Source organism: Bombina bombina, chromosome 1 (assembly GCF_027579735.1).
Source record: "Bombina bombina isolate aBomBom1 chromosome 1, aBomBom1.pri, whole genome shotgun sequence".
NCBI classification, from domain to species: domain Eukaryota; kingdom Metazoa; phylum Chordata; class Amphibia; order Anura; family Bombinatoridae; genus Bombina; species Bombina bombina.
Genome location: NC_069499.1, coordinates 1,432,906,378 through 1,432,928,132, shown reverse-complemented (window position 1 = coordinate 1,432,928,132; position 21,755 = coordinate 1,432,906,378). Strand labels below are relative to the sequence as shown.

At 37.6% G+C, this 21,755-nt stretch overlaps 1 protein-coding gene across 1 annotated transcript in view; it reads right to left on the bottom strand.

Annotated features, from left to right (window-relative positions):
• The window catches only part of CERS2 (ceramide synthase 2), a 95,488-nt gene extending 81,879 nt beyond the window's left edge, over positions 1-13,609 (bottom strand). The window contains exon 1 of the mRNA XM_053705491.1: positions 13,468-13,609. The gene's annotated coding sequence lies outside the window, so the exon portion shown is untranslated. The remainder of the gene's footprint in view (positions 1-13,467) is intronic.
• Positions 13,610-21,755: the final 8,146 nt, after the last annotated feature.

Genomic DNA, 21,755 nt, shown 5'->3' with positions numbered 1-21,755 from the left:
TGGTTGCTAGAAGCTTGTTCTTTGGCATTTTTTCCCATTCCTGAAACTGTCATTTAAGGAATTTGATCAATTTTGCTTTATATGTTGTTTTTTCTATTACATATTGCAAGATGTTCCACGTTGCAACTGAGTCAGAAGATACTTCAGGAAAATCACTGCCCGGTGCTGGAGCTACCAAGCTAAGTGTATCTGCTATAATTTTTGGTATCTGTTTCTCCAGCTGTTTGTATTGCATGTCATGACAAACTTATTAATGCAGATAAAAATTTCCTTTAGTACTGTTACATTACCTGTTGCTGTTCCGTCAACATCTAATTTTCAGAGTGTTCCTGATAAACATAAGAGATTTTTTTTTTTTTTTAAATCCATTAAGAAGGCTATGTCTGTTATTTCTCCTTCTAGTTTACATAAAAGTCTTTTAAAACTTCTCTTTTTTCAGATGAATTTTTAAATGAACATCATCATTCTGATACTGATAATGATTCTTCTGGTTCAGAGGTTTCTGTCTCAGAGGTTGATGCTGATAAATCTTTGTATTTGTTCAAGATGGAATTTATTCGTTCTTTATTTAAAGAAGTATTAATTGCATTTAAATCTCCTGTAGTTATTCCAGAAGTGTTTAATCTCCCTGATGCTATTTCTGAAGTAATTTCCAGGGAATGGAATAATTTGGGTAATTCTTTTACTCCTTCTAAACGTTTAAGCAATTATATCCTGTGCCATCTGACAGATTAGAGTTTTTTGGGACAAAATCCCTAAGGTTTTGGGGCTGTCTCTACTCCTGCTAAATGTACTACTATTCCTACGGCAGATAGTACTTCATTTAAGGATCCTTTAGATAGGAAAATTGAATCCTTTCTAAGAAAAGCTTACTTATGTTCAGGTAATCTTCTTAGACCTGCTATATTTTTAGCGGATGTTGCTGCAGCTTCAACTTTTTGGTTAGAAGCTTTAGCGCAACAAGTAACAGATCATAATTTTATAGCATTATTATTATTCTATAACATGCTCATAATTTTATTGGTGATACCATTTTTTGATATCATTAGAGTTGATGTCAGGTATATGTCTCTAGCTATTTTAGCTAGAAAAGCTTTATGGATTAAACTTGGAATGCTGATATGTCTTCTAAGTCAACTTTGCTTTCCCTTTCTTTCCAGGGTAATAAATTATTATCTCAACTGTTTCTGGAAGGAAGGGAACTTTTTTACCAAAGGATAAAAAATCTAAGGTAAATTTAGGTCTAATAATCATTTTCGTTCCTTTCCTCACAACAAGGAACAAAAGCCTGATCCTTCATCCTCAGGAGCGGTATCAGTTTGGAAACTATTTCCAGTTTGGAATATATCCAAGCCTTATAAAAACCTATAGCCAGCTCCTAAGTACCCATGAAGGTGCAGCCCTTATTCCAGCTCAGCTGGTATGGGGCAGATTACGTTTTCTTCAAAGAAATTTGGATCAATTCCGTTCTCAATCTCTGGTTTCAGAACATTGTTTCAGAAAGGTACAGAATTGGCTTCAAGTTAAGGCCTCCTGCTAAGAGATTTTTTTCTTTCCCGTGTCCCAGTTAACACAGCAAAGGCTCAGCATTTCTGAAATGTGTTTCAGATCTAGAGTTGGCTGGAGTAATTATGCCAGTTCCAGTTCTGGAACAGGGGCTGGGGTTTTATTTTATCTCTTCATTGTACCAAAGAAGGTCAATTCCTTCAGACCAGTTCCGGATCTATCAATATTGAATCGTTATGTAAGGATACCAACATTCAAGATGGTTACTGTAGGACTATCCTGCCTTTTGTTTAGCAAGGGCATTATATGTCTACAATAGATTTACAGGATGTGTATCTGCATATTCCAATTCATCCAGATCACTTTTAGTGTCCGAGATTCTCTTTTTAGACAAGCATTACCAGTTTTGTGGCTCTACCGTTTGGCATAGCCTCAGTTCCAAGAATTTTTTTCAAAGGTTCTCGGTGCCCTTCTTTCTGTAATCAGAGAACAGGATTTTGGTATTTCCTTATTTGGACGATATCTTGGTACTTGCTCAGTCTTCTCTTTTTCGAAGAATCTCATACGAATCGACTTGTGTTGTTTCTTCAAGTGCATGGTTGGAGGATCAATTTACCAATCAGTTCATTGATTCCTCAGACAAGGGTAACCTTTTTAGGTTTCTAGATAGATTCAGTGTCTATGACTCTGTCCTTGTCAGACAAGAGAAGTGTAACATTGATATCAGCTTGTCAAAACCTTCAGTCACAATCATTCCCTTTGGTAGCCTTATGCATGGAAATTTTAGGTCTTAGGACTGCCGCATCAGATGCGATCTCCTTTGCTCGTTTTCACATGCGACCTCTTCAGCTCTGTATGCTGAACCAATGGTGCAGGGATTACTCAAAGATATCTCAATTAATATCTTTAAACCGATTATACGACACTCTCTGACATGGTGGACAGATCACCATCGTTTAGTTCAGGGGGCTTCTTTGTTCTTCCGACCTGGACTATAATCTCAACAGATGCAAGTCTTACAGGTTGGGGAGCTGTGTGGGGGTATCTGACGGCACAAGGGGTTTGGGAATCTCAGGAGGTGAGATTTCCGATCAATATTTTGGAACTCCGTGCAATTTTCAGAGCTCTTCAGTCTTGGCCTCTTCTGAAGAGAGAGTTGTTCATTTGTTTTCAGATAGACAATGTCACAACTGTGGCATACATCAATCATCAAGGAGGGACTCACAGTCCTCTGGCTATGAAAGAAGTATCTCGAATTTTGGTTTGGGCGGAATCCAGCTCCTGTCTAATCTCTGCGGTTCATATCCCAGGTATGGACAATTGGAAAGCGGATTATCTCAGTCGCCAAACGTTGCACCTGGGCGAATGGTCTTCACCCAGAGGTATTTCCTCAGATTGTTCAAATGTGGGAACTCCCAGAAATAGATCTGATGGCTTCTCATCTAAACAAGAAACTTCCCTGGTATCTGTCCGGATCCCGGGATCCTCGGGCGGAGGCAGTGGATGCATTATCTCTTCCTTACAAGTGTCATCCTGCCTATATCTTTCCGCCTCTAGTTCTTCTTCCAAGGGTATTCTCCAATATTCTAAGGAATGCTCGTTTGTCCTGCTGGTAGCTCCAGCATGGCCTCACAGGTTTTGGTATGTGGATCTTGTCCGGATGGCCTCTTGCCAGCTGTGGACTCTTCCGTTAAGACCAGTCTTTCTGTCTCAAGGTTCTTTTTTCCATCAGGATCTCAAAACCTTAATTTTAAAGGTATGGAGTTTGAACGCTTGATTCTTGGTCAAAGAGGTTTCTCTGACTCTGTGATTGATACTATGTGACAGGCTCGTAAATCTGTATCTAGAGAGATATATTATAGAGTCTGGAAGACTTATATTTCTTCAGGATGGTTTAGATAAAGGTTTGTCTGCAAGTTCCTTGAAAGACAAATCTCTGCTCTTTCTGTTCTTTTTCACAGAAGGATTGCTAATCTTCCTGATATTCATTGTTTTGTACAACCTTTGGTTCGTATAAAACCTGTCATTAAGTCAATTTCTCCTCTTTGGAGTTTGAATTTGGTTCTGGGGGCTCTTCAAGCTCCTCCTTTTGAACCCATGCATTCTTTGGTCGTTATATTACTTTCTTGGAAAGTTTTGTTTCTTTTGGCCATCTCTTCTGCCAGAAGAGTCTCTGAATTATCTACTCTTTTTTTGTGAGTCTTCTTTTCTGATTTTGCATCAGGATAAGGCGGTGCTGCGAAATTCTTTTGAATTTTTTACCTAAGGTTGTGAATTCTAACAACATTAGTAGAGAAATTGTGGTTCCTTCATTATGTCCTAATCCTATGAATTCTAAGGAGAAATCATTGCATTCTTTGGATGCTGTTAGAGCTTTGTAATATTATGTTGAAGCTACTAAGTCTTTCCGAAAGACTTCTAGCCTATTTGTCATCTTTTCCGGTTCTAGAAAAGACCAGAAAGCTTCTGCCATTTCTTTGGCATCTTGGTTGAAATCTTTAATTCATCATGCCTATGTCGAGTCGGGTAAAACTCCGCCTCAAAGGATTACAGCTCATTCTACTAGGTCAGTTTCTACTTCCTGGGCGTTTTGGAATGAAGCTTCGGTTGATCAGATTTGCAAAGCAGCAACTTGGTCCTCTTTGCATGCTTTTACTAAATTCTACCATTTTGATGTGTTTTCTTCTTCTGAAGCAGTTTTTGGTAGAAACGTACTTCAGGCAGTGGTTTCAGTTTGAATCTTCTGCTTATGTTTTTTCATTAAAATTTTATTCTGGGTGTGGATTATTTTTGGCAGGAATTGGCTGTCTTTATTTTATCCCTCCCTCTCTAGTGACTCTTGTGTGGAAAGATCCACATCTTGGGTAATCATTATCCCATACGTCACTAGCTCATGGACTCTTGCTAATTACATGAAAGAAAACATAATTTATGTAAGAACTTACCTGATAAATTCATTTCTTTCATATTAGCAAGAGTCCATGAGGCCCGCCCTTTTTTGTGGTGGTTTTGATTTTTTTAAAGCACAATTATTCCAATTCCTTATTTTATATGCTTTCGCACTTTTTTCTTATCACCCCACTTCTTGGCTATTCGTTAAACTGAATTGTGGGTGTGGTGAGGGGTGTATTTATAGGCATTTTAAGGTTTGGGAAACTTTGCCCCTCCTGGTAGGAATGTATATCCCATACGTCACTAGCTCATGGACTCTTGCTAATATGAAAGAAATGAATTTATCAGGTAAGTTCTTACATAAATTATGTTTTTCTCAAGCCCTTCATGAATGCATGCATTGGATGTATGTTTATCAGCGCCCCACAAGTTTGTTATAAATCCAAGGGCACAGATTTTTTTTTTAAATGTGATGTGTAATGATGGGGTTAAATTATTGCAGTATGAAATGCAACAACAACGTATCACATGGTATAAGCTACTTTTGTCATGCCATATGGTTGTGTACTCCAGTAGCAGGATCAGGGCACTTTACTGAGCACCTGGACCCATTTTCAAGGCAACCTGGTGTATGGGATTTTCCGAGTACTACTGTGTATAGGATGTGTGTGTATACATACATACATACATACATACATACATACGCAACTCAAAATAAAAAAGCAGCAAATACTAAATGTTAAAACACATGCACTACAGCAATCAAATAGTTAAAACCTTTCCAAGAGTAAAGCTATGTTCACAGCTGCACAGGTGAGAAACATTTAGGCATACGACAATAAAATCGGGCAGGTCTGAGCTTGCAGAGGAAGGAAACATTAAAGAGGTCCCCATGGCTGTTCTGTCCCTTGTCACTTGTATCACTGTTGCTTGTATTCGTAGACAGAAACATAAAAAGTGGAGACACAGAGCCAATAATAAATGTGAGTCATTACAAAATGCAAATAGAAAATGCTAAACACTTAAAGACTCCAGGAGAGGAAATGTAATGAGGAAATATATATATAATATCTCTCTCTTTTTCTTTTATGTATAACCATCAAATCAGCGGGGTACTGGGAAGAAGAGAACAAGGGGATAGACTCAATGTTCTATAAACTTGTCCCTCCGTGTACCTATTCCTGCTATAAACAAACTCTAGAGGTAATTAAACAAAGAAGTTGATCCTCGCTTTTGAAAGTATTCTCACCAAATGCCCTTAAGTAACCCAATATTTCTTGTAAGGACAAACCAGCAAGACTGCATTATCATGCTTGTACGTTGCCAAGTTTCACTGCTTTTCAATCCCTGTACAGTATTGTTTTAAGTGACAACCATTGCTAGACAGAAAAAAAGGGCAGTTAGTGAACCTGCTATCCTGTCACTAAACAGTACATACTACAGATTAATATAACCCTGTTCTACTGTGAAACAAATATTTAGCACCTTTGCCTGGGGATAATGTTTAGCCAGCTAAAAAAAAACAAAAAACAAAAAAACAACAACAACAAAAAAAAACTTCTGAATGTTTCTTTACAGTATAAGAAAAGTTAGAACAAGAGAACATACTTGAATGCAGAATAACAGAAGTATTGGGGTGATTAAAGGAATATGAAACCCCAAATGTTTCTTCCATGAGTCAGATAAGAGCATGCAATTTTATTAGCTTTTCACAATAAGACTGCCAATTCATGTGGGCCATATAGATAACATTGTGCTCACTCCCGTGGAGTTGTGCAGGACACAACACTAATTGGCTAAAACACAAGTCAATAGATAATAGCCATGTGATATGCTATGTAATAAAGGGATTATCTATCTTTTTAAAACAATAACAATTTTGAAGTAGACTTTTCCGAGAGAGATAAATTAGATAGATAGATTAGATAGATAGATTAGATAGATAGATACACATACACATACATATACACACACACATACATACACTGAAAAGGCAGACAAGGGAATGTAGTGAAAAAAAGGAATAGAAGTAAAGGGGTAGAAATATGCAATAGGGGAAAGGATAAGCTAAGAGAGGGCAGTGCGATCTGAGGATGGGTGTTATGCCAGGTCCAGCCTATTCCCAAAGCCACCGTTCATAACAAAATCTGGGTTGTAAGTTTTGTATTATTCAGTGCATTGCCTTAGATCACTGGTTTTCAAACCTGTGCTCAGGCCTCCCCAGCAGGCCAGAAGTAAAGGTAAAATAACCATGTTTACTAATCAGCTGATTAGTCAAAATCATAACTATGTGCAAATACATAACATTATATGTTATATCAGAATCGATTATGAATTATTTGTTCTATATGGAGGTTTAAAGGGACGCCCAATGCAAATATTACATGCCCTAAACAGTAATGTGTTTAATCCTCACAAAGAGGTTAAACACATAGGCAAAACTCTGTCCAGGATCCACAAGCATTTCAGCTTAAGAGCAAGAAACTACTGGCGAGCTGATCAGCAGTGGCAGTCACATGACCACTCAAATCACTTGCTCCTTTTGCACGTCATGTTTGCATTAGCATGTCCATTTAAATGGCGTTCTGACAGTGTAAAATGAGTATGTAAGTTGAGATAAAATCTTTACTAGAGAATATAAAATCATATCAATTGCTGTGTGATAAAGTTGTTAGCAGCAGCTTTCTGGTGTAAACGCTCTGAAGTGATTCACCATCAAAAAGGGCGAAGACTCCTTGTATCCAAAGTACACAACCCAGCCCACATGTCAGAGAAAAATTACTCAAGCACAACCTGCTTTATTCAGATTAGTCTACTGCACTGGAACTATTAGCTCACAACACTGCGAGAAAGGTACTAGTGCGTGTAACTACAACTCTGGCTCACGTCATTTCACCAACAAAACACACATGGCACAGACAAAAAGTAAAACAAGACACTTGCTGGAAATGACTGGCATTTAATAAGGGCTTACCTCAAGTATTATGTATTTACACACATAATGCTTAGCATATTATAGAACATACAGGTGCTAGCATACTACTCATAAGAAAATGCAAGAATGGAACAATGTATATAACGATTATTAAACTCTTATGTGATTCCAACGCTCCCTCACAGGTTAAAAACAAAAAATAGTGAATGTGGTTTGTTCCGAATACCCCGCTACACTACACTGACGTCAGTTTAAAGTTGGAAAACAGTTGTTTTACAGTAAGAACTTACTCATTTAAAAGTGCACACAGGTAGACCCAGACGTATTAATGCTTGGGTACTACTTCTATGTAGGCTGTAGCACAGGGCTCGACAAACCCAGAAACCACTGGTTTCTAGAATTTTATCCCTGGCTCCTAACTTTTTGGGTTATTTTCCATATATCTATATACAAATACCATTGTGTGGCTTCTAAAAGTACACCTGGCTCCAAAATTAAACAGATTTGTTGAACCCAGCCTTGGCAGGCACTGACAAAGCCCGATGTTGGGGCTCCTTCCAAATGGGCCATGGTAAATGGCAAAATGCATTTGCCTAGGGATAATAGCAGGGCAAATTGCAGCATCTCTCTTCCTTGCTATGAGCACAGCTGACATAAGACCGTGTTTCCATCCACCTGACGTATTTCCAACGCAGCAGCCAGACTCAGCATGGTCTTAAATTCTCTGACAGAAGCAGTAGACAACACTTTGCTGATCTGACCCTTAAAAAAAAAAAAAAAAAAAAAAAAAAAAAAAAACACACACAAACTACTGTGCCCGGACTCCCTGGAGCCACATTCCCCCCCCCCCCCCCATTTAAAAAAGGTAAATATTAATCTAAAACTATAATAACTTCCAGGAATATGCATTTTCTAACACAATATATTTGATAAAATTAGACTTATTTCTGCACATGATTTACGTGTGTTTTATTTTACATTTATGCCAACCCTAAACTGCTTTGGAAATGTATAAAAACACCTCATCACTTGGTTCCAAATTAATAAAAAAAAAAATAGATTTAAAAACAGAACATTTTATTGTTGCACTTAAACACCCCATAAGACCAGGCTTGATAAACCCAGGTGCCAGGGAGCCACTGGCTCCTAGAATTTTACTTTTTACATTCTCCATATATCTGTACACAAATACAACTGTCTGGCTCCTCAATTTTAAACAGGTTTGTCAACCCCTTTTTTCAAGATACTATGAACTAATGTCTATACATAGATATACTTTTTTTTATCATATGAATAAACCAAAAACCTGCCAAGATTAATTAAAGGTTTATCCTTGTGGTGAAATGCTGAAAGTTATGACTTGGGATATTGCAGTATCTGCTGAAATAACACTAAATATTGGATCTCTTATAGATTATCACATACTTAGATCAAAGTAAACCAAGGCAAGTCTAATGTCCATCTTAATGCAGTGCTTCATTTCCATGTACTGACAGGAAGAGGGCTGACATGGAGTTTGCACTGTAATTTAGATACATCTTTATTTGCCTACTTATCCTATAAAACACACATTCATGTAAGCATAAACAAAGAACATTTTCATTTTCTTTCAAATGAAAGCCAAGAGAAAAAAAAAAAAAAATAAGCAAGCAAGCAACTGTAATTATGCTCACCTGGCACTGGGAGGGTTAAAGAGACTGAAAAATGTATCTTCACTGTGCAACATTGTATCAACTGAAGACACAGATAACACAGATCCATGGAATTTTACAACAGATCTTATCCAACTTACTGAACTCCACTCCCTCTTTCTATTTCCTCTTGTTTTAGGCAATAAAGTTAAGAGGTTCTCCAGGGCAGCTTTTAGGGATATGCCAACACAAATGTTCCGCACTGGAATGTGCCCCAACTTTCCAATTGACTTCTATTATCAATGTTGCTTTGTTTTCTTGGTATCCTTAAATGGACATTAAACCCCAAAAAAATATTTCATGATTTAGATAGAGAATACAATTTTAAACAACATTCACATTGACTTCTATTATCTAATTTGCTTCATTCTTTAGATATCGTTTGTTGAATAAATAGAAATAGACATTGGTGAGCCAATCACGAGGCATCTATGTGCAGCGACCAATCAGCAGCTATTGAGCCTATCTAGATCTGCTTTTCAGCAAAGAATATCAAGAGAATGAAGCAAATTAGATAATAGAAGTAAATTAGGAAGTTGTTTAAAATTGCATGCTCTATCTGAATCATGAAAGAAAATGTTTAGGTTTAATATCCCTTTAATTGAAATAGCAGCAATACACTACTGGGAGCTAGCTGAATACATTGGTAAGCCAATGACATAAGGCATATATTTGCTACAACCAATCAGCAGCTAGATCCTACCTCCTGAGCCTACCTAAGAATGCTTTTCAACAAAGAATGCCAAGAAAACAAGGCACATTAGATAATAGAAGTAAATGAGGAAGTTATTTAAGATTGTATTTTCTATCTGACCCATGAAAGAAAAAAACTTTGGGCTTCATATCCCTTTAAAAGGATTCCCTGATAAAGCTAGCTAAATAAAGATGTTCATGGCTTAATGAATATCACATGATTCAACAATGACAAAAAAAGCAAAACTCTTGACTTAATCAGGTGTTACTCTAACTGCCAGGCAAAGTGTACCTGGTCTTGCGGTACGAGTCCTCCCAGTGCCCAGACATCACTATAGAGAGGAAAAATAGCTTTTCACAACATAATACATTGTGGAGCATACATGGAGTACTGTGAAAGCTTGTGTATAGCAGATGTGCAGAAAACTATCCACAACACGTTTCACTATACAAAGGAAGGTATTCAGCTAGCTTCATAACAACACAGTATGGCAACCACAATACTCCCACTATCTAGACTATTTATTAAAATACAAAGCCAGAGACAAAAACATTTAAATCTGGCTACTGACTTTTTGTAGAATTCTCTAATCTCTCTATAAAACTTCCTTCCTTGGCTGATAAACTATGTGGCTAGAACTTAAATATTATTGCTGGCTTCTAGGTTTCAAGTTAACTGTTAACCCCTGGTATACACTGTGTGGCACTGAGAGTACTTAATTACTACACAAGTCCATTAGTATGCAGAGCAAGACAGGTCTAGTAATTTACTTACTGTATGGCATTCAGAATAAGGCATCAGATTACTCAATTCCCATATACATAATACTCTATTACCAGGGCTCGACAAACCTAGGAGCCACTGGCTCCTAGAATTTTACCCCAGACTCCTAACTTTTTGTTTCCTTTCTCCATATATCTATAGAGGGTACAAATTATTATACATGGGATGGTATCCCAGGTAGTGGTACTATATTATCCATCACTGTGCAAGATGGTATTCAATAATCAATTACTATACAAGAGGGGCAATCCATAGTTGTCCATTACTGTACAGAACATGATATCCATAGACGTATATGCACTCTGTTGTATATAGGGGTAATTATGGTATTCCTTGGCTCTATATCTAAAGGCACCCACAGTAGACTATAGTTTACATCAGGATGGCTGCCAAATATCACAGCTTCAGTGTAACCATGGACAAAGGGTGGTGGCAGAAGTTAACTCAAGTGCTCTACAGAACAATTTGCTGTTCTTTCTTTGAGTGTGAAATCCACAGTATGCTTTTACAAAACACAGGAGGGCATCCAAAGTGCACCATTACTATACATAGAGTATCCTGGAACTCCACCACTATGAAGCTAAGCAGCAGAGCATATACAACAACACTGTTGCTATACACAGAAAGGTTTTCACAATATTATAAACAGGATATCTCCAAATGGTATTAATATGCATAGGAGGACATAATACATATACTGATCGCCATCCACAGTTTGAAGGATTTACCATTTATATCTCAATATTACATTACATGAGTGCCTAGGAGTGTCACTGGCATATACAATAAATCTAAGGTGTCACATCAGTTTCAAGCCAATGATGTCCCTGAGCAAAACAGTTTTAAAGCCATTACTACTAGTCAGTGAGGTAAACCTAGGAATTTGTTACAGTAAAACAAGGAAAGTCACAGTATTGCCATTACATAAGAAAACTAGGGACACTAAAGTCAAAACTATACTTTCATTAACCTCTTAAGGAGATATGATGGAATTTTTCCGTCATAAAACAATTGAGCAAACTGAAAGCTGTGTCCTTAAAAGGGTTAATCAGATGGCACATGCAATTTACTTCTATTAAAATGTTGCACATTTTTATAAACACACCTACTGAGCATGTGCAAAACTTAACAGGGTACACATATACTAGTCTGATTAGTTGATGGCTGTCACATGATACAGGGGGGGTGATGGCTGTCACATGATACAGGGCGGTCGGCAAATGGGGAAAAAATAAATTGGTAAAAAAAAAAACGCTTATTTGAAATTTAGATGGAGTGTTATTGTATTGTCTTTTATGTACTTGTGCAGTAAGTACGGTTTTGGGGGGTTAAATCTTTAAAAATCCTTTTTTCATTTGCAGGTGTTGCTAAGTTAACGTTACGTAACATTAATTTGAACGTTGACTGGCCCCTTAATTATGCAATTCTACTGTAATTAGTGGACACAAAAAACATAATTTCCCTCTTTCACGATTCAGATAGAACATACAATTTTAAACAACTTTACAAAATTACTTCCATTATCAAATTTACTTAATTCTCTTTTTTTTTTTTTTTTTAAGAAGTATCAACCATGACTGGGAGCTAGCTTAACACATCAGGTGAGCAAATAAGGTGCAGACATCAATCAGTAGCTATCTCCCAGTAGTTTATTGCTGCTCCTGAGCATACCTATGTATTACTTTTCAACACTGTATACCAATATAAAACAAAGCTCATTAGACATTAGAATAATATTGGAAAGTAGTTTATAATGTAATGCTCTCAGTGATGGCAAACTTAACACAAGGGGGGGGGCAGTGGCCACAGATCAATAGTTTAAAAGCTGTATATAAATAGCTATTAAACACACAAATAATGATTTCATAAAGTGGCACAGGGCTAGATTCACATTGCAGGGTGCACTCTGTCCATTCTCCCCTCCAGAGTACAATTATGAGTTCTCAATACCTTGTTTTACCTCCCACAGAAGTCTCAAAGCACACATTTTTTTCTGTAGCCACAAACACTATGGCACACATTTTTAGTTCTGATCCTTCCCAGTGGCCACAAAAACTAGTGCAGAGGGCCACACATGGCCAATGGGTCACCAGTTGACCACCCCTGCTCTATCTGAATCAGAAGAGTTACATTTTGAGATGATAGAGATTAGAGATAGATATATATCTATCTCTTTCAATAATAATAGCATCTATATTACTTAATTATTCCAGAAGACACCAAAAATACAGGAGGGCTTCCACAGCACCCCAATACCACATACAGGAGGGCTTCCACAGTGCCACAATACCACATACAGGAGGGCATCCATAATGCTTCAATACTACATGCAGGGGGGCATCCACACCACAGCTGTTACTAATTTCAGATTGGCATACACAGCACTTTACAGATGGGAAAACATCCAGAGTACTTCTCTATTATAAACTTGAGATCACTTAGAATACTCAGTTACTCAAAAAGAGAGATGATCCACTATTACATTAATATATACCAGAGATAAAAAAAATGATCAACATCAGTACTAGATAATAATAGTAAAGGGAAAATAAAGTGTATGATTATATACATCATAACAGTACTCCAGTTTAGTATATAAGCGTATCCACAAAGTTTAATACAACACAAGAGAAGAGTAACCCCTGAATACTAATATTACCCATATAAATACAGTCACAGAACTACACTCACACATGAAAGCATCATCTATATTATAGAACTTATACTCACTAACTGCATACAGGTGTGGGCAGGCCATGCAATTAAGGTGGCCCCACTCCACAGGCTTGCCCTGTATACCCTATAATAAAACGAATGAAAAGGCTGAATTAGTTTATAGCATTGCCCTCCAAACTAAAGGTTGCCAGTTCCCCTGTAAGCATGTGCCCTGCCCTCACTCACACAGTACCCTTTTAGGTGTCAGAGGTTACACAAACTGTGCAACAAATAAAGCACTCGCTACTCACTTGCTGTGTATAGGGAGTTAGCGCTTCTTCCTGCAGCCGGAGACAGGACCTGGGCCAGCGTTACTGTGTCCCTGAAGCTTTCCCCTCTCTCCCCAGGAGATCAGATCCTCTGACGTTGCTTCCACTCCACCCCGCCTGTTGGCTTCTCCCTTTCCTCTCTAGGTACTTTGTCCACTCCCTCCATATGTTACTTTCTTCTCCTCCCACCCGGTTAAACCTGTACAATTAACTGTTGTTGCTGCAGTTTCTGTCATCAATACTAATTTTAATTGAAATACCTGTATACCCTGCTGCTGTCGTACTGGGAATTCAGCAGGCTGGGAAATAACTGGAATGGCTACTAGGCTTGCCAGATGAGGGGTGGATGATGGGCAACAACATTGGTTAACCATCGAAATAAAGTTATAATAAATCAAAACTCTTTTATTAGTATATAGAATGTATGTAGGTGTGTGAATTTAAGCCTAAAAGAAAAATTCAATATACTAGTCAATAATTATAAACTTAATTTTTTTTTTATTTGTGTCTGTCTTTTAAAGTGAAATTATACATTACAGGCATGGGCAATGATCATTATTCAGATAGAGCATATACTTTTAAGGGACTTTTACATTTTATTATATTATCAAACACACTATGTACAGTACATAGCAGCAGCACTGCACTACTGTCTGGGAGCTATATGGTAATTATGGTGACTACAAAAATATTTGTCTTTTGTCATTGGCTCCCCACTGCTATCTCTCAGTAGCATACATATATAATTTTCTATTTTGTACAGGATAAATAGCAGCATGTGAGTTATTAAAATTTTCAAACACACATTTCAGTGTCCCTCATTCAGCATTAATATTAAGGTTGCCAGCTGTCCACAAAAATACCGGGCAATCTCTAGGTGACTGAAGCAGGCACAATGTTAGATGTGGTCACACAATATCCCCCCAAAAGCCCCAACTCTTGATCTACCAATGTGCATTTGTTTTTCTCAAGTGAGCAGTCATTTTACCCCTTAGCTGCCAGTAACATGCAAATCAATATTTGACTTCTTTGGTTGCCTTGCCAGTAACATGTATATAGTAGAGATGACATGTATATAGTAGAGATTTAACCCACTTGACTACCACTCTCTTCTTTCTGCTCCATATTTGTTATGCATTGAGGCATATGATGTCTATTACATTTAGCTACATTTAACAACCTATAAAAATTTGTAATTTAACAGTATTTTTGTGAAGATTTTACAGGACAGCCTGCTAAAATACTAGGCTGCCCATTTGAATACTGGACACTTAGCAACCGTAATATATATATATAAATAAATATATATATATTTATTATATTTGTCATTTTACACCATGTTGCAATGTATACAGAAAATTATAGGTCTAAAATATTATATAAAATAACTATAAACATATAATACATTTTACAATTACAAATAAATTCAGATTTCTTAAAGGGGTGGCTTAACCCATTTTGATGATGTATGTATGCTACTAATTCCTATATTTTATATTAACTCAGTTGATTTATTTTGATTCCTAAAATATTGCATCAGTTCAGAGAAACATCGCTCTATGAGATGGGGAGAAACCTTTCGCTTTATGCAGCATGTCTTATTTACCAAAAAAAATTCTTGTCTTAGTGATTTCTCTTATATCAAGTACTGGGCACCTTAAGCAATTATAGATGTTAATGGTTAGCTTCTAATTTAATTAAATTCTACATGGTCGATAAAACTATGGGCCACACTAGTAAATATGCTATAAGCAGTCGTAAGGATTAGATTCAATAAATGTATAGGACTGCTTAGTGACAGGACTAATAAATAGTGAGCCCTAGTGCAAGAAATGTTTTGCCCCCCCACACACACACACATACACACACTTTTACACACACACATACATACACATACACATACAGTACACACATGCACACACACATACGCACACTTATACACACACATACATAGAGTATACAAATACATACACACACACACACACACTCTCAGACACACACACATACATACATACATACACACACACACACACACACAAACACACACACACAAATACATACACACACATATACACATACATACACACACACACATATACACACATACATACACACACACATATACACACACATACATACACACACACACTCACAAACACACACACACACACACACACACACACATACACATACATACACATACATATACACACGCATACAAACACACATACACATGCATACAAACACACATACACACACATACATATTACTCACTCAATGGTAACTAAAAGACAATTTGAAATATAGAGATATAAATAAAGGGTAATGCTTTATTCACTAAATATAGAAACAAGAGGAGACCTTAGATCAGATACGCCTGCTATATACCCAAGTGAGACCTCAGAGCATGTGCATACCATTATATTCCAATACATGTCCATTATATATCCATGAATGACATTAGATAATATATATGGCTCCCTACACCCCCTTATTTCAGCTGCATACCAATTAGAAATTAAATTATACAAAGGGCATCTGTAGCCACATCATGCGAGCTACATATCTTAAATAGATTCCAAATCCAATGCATGACCCAGACTGCTCTCTCTTTCTATACATGATCTTGTAGCTCCCTAACAGAATCTATGGGTGTTCAATGAATAACCAGCCATTACAAGTGGTTGGTTATTGCTACCGCGAGCTTACCAAATTACCGAGATGTCAGACCTCTGGTTAATTTATAAAATGTCCCATAATTGCCCCTAAAATAAAGTGTGAAGTTCCTTTTGTATAAAAACAAATTGTAGCATCTTTATTTTATTTTAATAAAATATGCAGGAAGCAGTTTTTTAAGGGGTTAAAGTGAGCGGGTGTGGGGTCTATGGGGACTGTGTTATTACTATAAATATATATGTATATGCTTATATACAGATATGTTTATGTGTTAATATGTGTATATGCAGATATAAACATATACATATATGTATATATTCATATAAATATATATTTAGACTTTGCTGTCCATCGCTGCATGACTTACCCCCTGCTGGTTACTGTATACCCCTTATCTTCAGTAGTGCTGTTCTGCTGGTTCCTCTATACCCCTTATCTTCAGCAGTGCTGTTCTGCTGGCCACTATATACCCCTTATCTTCAGTAGTGTTGTCCTGCTCGTTACTGAATACCCCTTATCTTCAGTAGTGCTGTACTGCTAGTTACTGAATACTCCTTATCTTCAGTAGTGCTGTACTGCTAGTTACTGAATACTCCTTATCTTCAGTAGTGCTGTACTGCTAGTTACTGAATACTCCTTATCTTCAGTAGTGCTGTACTGCTAGTTACTGAATACTCCTTATCTTCAGTAGTGCTGTACTGCTAGTTACTGAATACTCCTTATCTTCAGTAGTGCTGTACTGCTAGTTACTGAATACCCCTTATCTTCAGTAGTGCTGTACTGCTAGTTACTGAATACTCCTTATCTTCAATAGTGTTGTTCTGCTGGTTACTGTATACCCCTTATCTTCAGTAGTGCTGTTCTGCTGGTTCCTCTATACCCCTTATCTTCAGCAGTGCTGTTCTGCTGGCCACTATATACCCCTTATCTTCAGTAGTGTTGTCCTGCTCGTTACTGAATACCCCTTATCTTCAGTAGTGCTGTACTGCTAGTTACTGAATACTCCTTATCTTCAGTAGTGCTGTACTGCTAGTTACTGAATACTCCTTATCTTCAGTAGTGCTGTACTGCTAGTTACTGAATACTCCTTATCTTCAGTAGTGCTGTACTGCTAGTTACTGAATACTCCTTATCTTCAGTAGTGCTGTACTGCTAGTTACTGAATACTCCTTATCTTCAGTAGTGCTGTACTGCTAGTTACTGAATACCCCTTATCTTCAGTAGTGCTGTACTGCTAGTTACTGAATACTCCTTATCTTCAATAGTGTTGTTCTGCTAGTTACTGAATACCCCTTATCTTCAGTAGTGCTGTACTGCTAGTTACTGAATACTCCTTATCTTCAGTAGTGCTGTACTGCTAGTTACTGAATACCCCTGATCTTCAGTAGTGCTGTACTGCTAGTTACTGAATACTCCTTATCTTCAATAGTGTTGTTCTGCTAGTTACTGAATACCCCTTATCTTCAGTAGTGCTGTACTGCTAGTTACTGAATACCCCTTATCTTCAGTAGTGCTGTACTGCTAGTTACTGAATACTCCTTATCTTCAGTAGTGCTGTACTGCTCGTTACTGAATACCCCTTATCTTCAGTAGTGCTGTACTGCTAGTTACTGAATACTCCTTATCTTTAATAGTGTTGTTCTGCTAGTTACTGAATACTCCTTATCTTCAGTAGTGCTGTACTGCTAGTTACTGAATACTCCTTATCTTCAGTAGTGCTGTACTGCTAGTTACTGAATACTCCTTATCTTCAGTAGTGCTGTACTGCTAGTTACTGAATACTCCTTATCTTCAGTAGTGCTGTACTGCTAGTTACTGAATACTCCTTATCTTCAGTAGTGCTGTACTGCTAGTTACTGAATACTCCTTATCTTCAGTAGTGCTGTACTGCTAGTTACTTAATACCCCTTATCTTCAGTAGTGCTGTACTGCTAGTTACTGAGTACTCCTTATCTTCAGTAGTGCTGTACTGCTAGTTACTGAATACTCCTTATCTTCAGTAGTGCTGTACTGCTAGTTACTGAATACTCCTTATCTTCAGTAGTGCTGTACTGCTAGTTACTGAATACTCCTTATCTTCACTATGTGTTGTTCTGCTGGTTACTGAATACCCTTTATCTTCAGTAGTGCTGTACTGCTGATTACTGTATACCCCTTATCTTCAGTAGTGCTGTTCTGCTGGCCACTATATACTCCTTATCTTCAGTAGTGTTGTCCTGCTAGTTACTGAATACCCCTTATCTTCAGTAGTGCTGTACTGCTAGTTATTGAATACCCCTTATCTTCAGTAGTGCTGTACTGCTAGTTACTGAATACTCCTTATCTTCAGTAGTGCTGTACTGCTAGTTACTGAATACTCCTTATCTTCAGTAGTGCTGTACTGCTAGTTACTGAATACTCCTTATCTTCAATAGTGTTGTTCTGCTGGTTACTGTATACCCCTTATCTTCACTATGTGTTGTTCTGCTGGTTACTGAATACCATTTATCTTCAGTAGTGCTGTTCTGCTGGTTACTGTGTACCCCTTATTCTGCTAGTTACTGAATACTCCTTATCTTCAGTAGTGCTGTACTGCTAGTTACTGAATACTCCTTATCTTCAGTAGTGTTGTTCTGCTAGTTACTGAATACTCCTTATCTTCAGTAGTGCTGTACTGCTAGTTACTGAATACCCCTTATCTTCAGTAGTGCTGTACTGCTAGTTACTGAATACTCCTTATCTTCAATAGTGTTGTTCTGCTAGTTACTGAATACCCCTTATCTTCAGTAGTGCTGTACTGCTAGTTACTGAATACTCCTTATCTTCAGTAGTGCTGTACTGCTAGTTACTGAATACCCCTTATCTTCAGTAGTGCTGTACTGCTAGTTACTGAATACTCCTTATCTTCAATAGTGTTGTTCTGCTAGTTACTGAATACCCCTTATCTTCAGTAGTGCTGTACTGCTAGTTACTGAATACTCCTTATCTTCAGTAGTGCTGTACTGCTAGTTACTGAATACCCCTTATCTTCAGTAGTGCTGTACTGCTAGTTACTGAATACTCCTTATCTTCAGTAGTGCTGTACTGCTAGTTACTGAATACTCCTTATCTTCAATAGTGTTGTTCTGCTAGTTACTGAATACCCCTTATCTTCAGTAGTGCTGTACTGCTAGTTACTGAATACCCCTTATCTTCAGTAGTGCTGTACTGCTAGTTACTGAATACTCCTTATCTTCAGTAGTGCTGTACTGCTCGTTACTGAATACCCCTTATCTTCAGTAGTGCTGTACTGCTAGTTACTGAATACTCCTTATCTTCAGTAGTGCTGTACTGCTAGTTACTGAATACTCCTTATCTTCAATAGTGTTGTTCTGCTGGTTACTGTATACCCCTTATCTTCACTATGTGTTGTTCTGCTGGTTACTGAATACCCTTTATCTTCAGTAGTGCTGTTCTGCTGGTTACTGTGTACCCCTTATTCTGCTAGTTACTGAATACTCCTTATCTTCAGTAGTGCTGTACTGCTAGTTACTGAATACTCCTTATCTTCAGTAGTGTTGTTCTGCTAGTTACTGAATACTCCTTATCTTCAGTAGTGCTGTACTGCTAGTTACTGAATACCCCTTATCTTCAGTAGTGCTGTACTGCTAGTTACTGAATACTCCTTATCTTCAATAGTGTTGTTCTGCTAGTTACTGAATACCCCTTATCTTCAGTAGTGCTGTACTGCTAGTTACTGAATACTCCTTATCTTCAGTAGTGCTGTACTGCTAGTTACTGAATACCCCTTATCTTCAGTAGTGCTGTACTGCTAGTTACTGAATACTCCTTATCTTCAATAGTGTTGTTCTGCTAGTTACTGAATACCCCTTATCTTCAGTAGTGCTGTACTGCTAGTTACTGAATACTCCTTATCTTCAGTAGTGCTGTACTGCTAGTTACTGAATACCCCTTATCTTCAGTAGTGCTGTACTGCTAGTTACTGAATACTCCTTATCTTCAGTAGTGCTGTACTGCTAGTTACTGAATACTCCTTATCTTCAATAGTGTTGTTCTGCTAGTTACTGAATACCCCTTATCTTCAGTAGTGCTGTACTGCTAGTTACTGAATACCCCTTATCTTCAGTAGTGCTGTACTGCTAGTTACTGAATACTCCTTATCTTCAGTAGTGCTGTACTGCTCGTTACTGAATACCCCTTATCTTCAGTAGTGCTGTACTGCTAGTTACTGAATACTCCTTATCTTCAATAGTGTTGTTCTGCTAGTTACTGAATACTCCTTATCTTCAGTAGTGCTGTACTGCTAGTTACTGAATACTCCTTATCTTCAGTAGTGCTGTACTGCTAGTTACTGAATACTCCTTATCTTCAGTAGTGCTGTACTGCTAGTTACTGAATACTCCTTATCTTCACTATGTGTTGTTCTGCTGGTTACTGAATACCCTTTATCTTCAGTAGTGCTGTACTGCTGATTACTGTATACCCCTTATCTTCAGTAGTGCTGTTCTGCTGGCCACTATATACTCCTTATCTTCAGTAGTGTTGTCCTGCTAGTTACTGAATACCCCTTATCTTCAGTAGTGCTGTACTGCTAGTTATTGAATACCCCTTATCTTCAGTAGTGCTGTACTGCTAGTTACTGAATACTCCTTATCTTCAGTAGTGCTGTACTGCTAGTTACTGAATACTCCTTATCTTCAGTAGTGCTGTACTGCTAGTTACTGAATACTCCTTATCTTCAATAGTGTTGTTCTGCTGGTTACTGTATACCCCTTATCTTCACTATGTGTTGTTCTGCTGGTTACTGAATACCCTTTATCTTCAGTAGTGCTGTTCTGCTGGTTACTGTGTACCCCTTATTCTGCTAGTTACTGAATACTCCTTATCTTCAGTAGTGCTGTACTGCTAGTTACTGAATACTCCTTATCTTCAGTAGTGTTGTTCTGCTAGTTACTGAATACTCCTTATCTTCAGTAGTGCTGTACTGCTAGTTACTGAATACCCCTTATCTTCAGTAGTGCTGTACTGCTAGTTACTGAATACTCCTTATCTTCAATAGTGTTGTTCTGCTAGTTACTGAATACCCATTATCTTCAGTAGTGCTGTACTGCTAGTTACTGAATACTCCTTATCTTCAGTAGTGCTGTACTGCTAGTTACTGAATACCCCTTATCTTCAGTAGTGCTGTACTGCTAGTTACTGAATACTCCTTATCTTCAATAGTGTTGTTCTGCTAGTTACTGAATACCCCTTATCTTCAGTAGTGCTGTACTGCTAGTTACTGAATACTCCTTATCTTCATTAGTGCTGTACTGCTAGTTACTGAATACCCCTTATCTTCAGTAGTGCTGTACTGCTAGTTACTGCATACTCCTTATCTTCAATAGTGTTGTTCTGCTAGTTACTGAATACTCCTTATCTTCAGTAGTGCTGTACTGCTAGTTACTGAATACTCCTTATCTTCAGTAGTGCTGTACTGCTAGTTACTGAATACTCCTTATCTTCAGTAGTGCTGTACTGCTAGTTACTGAATACTCCTTATCTTCAGTAGTGCTGTACTGCTAGTTACTGAATACTCCTTATCTTCAGTAGTGCTGTACTGCTAGTTACCGAAT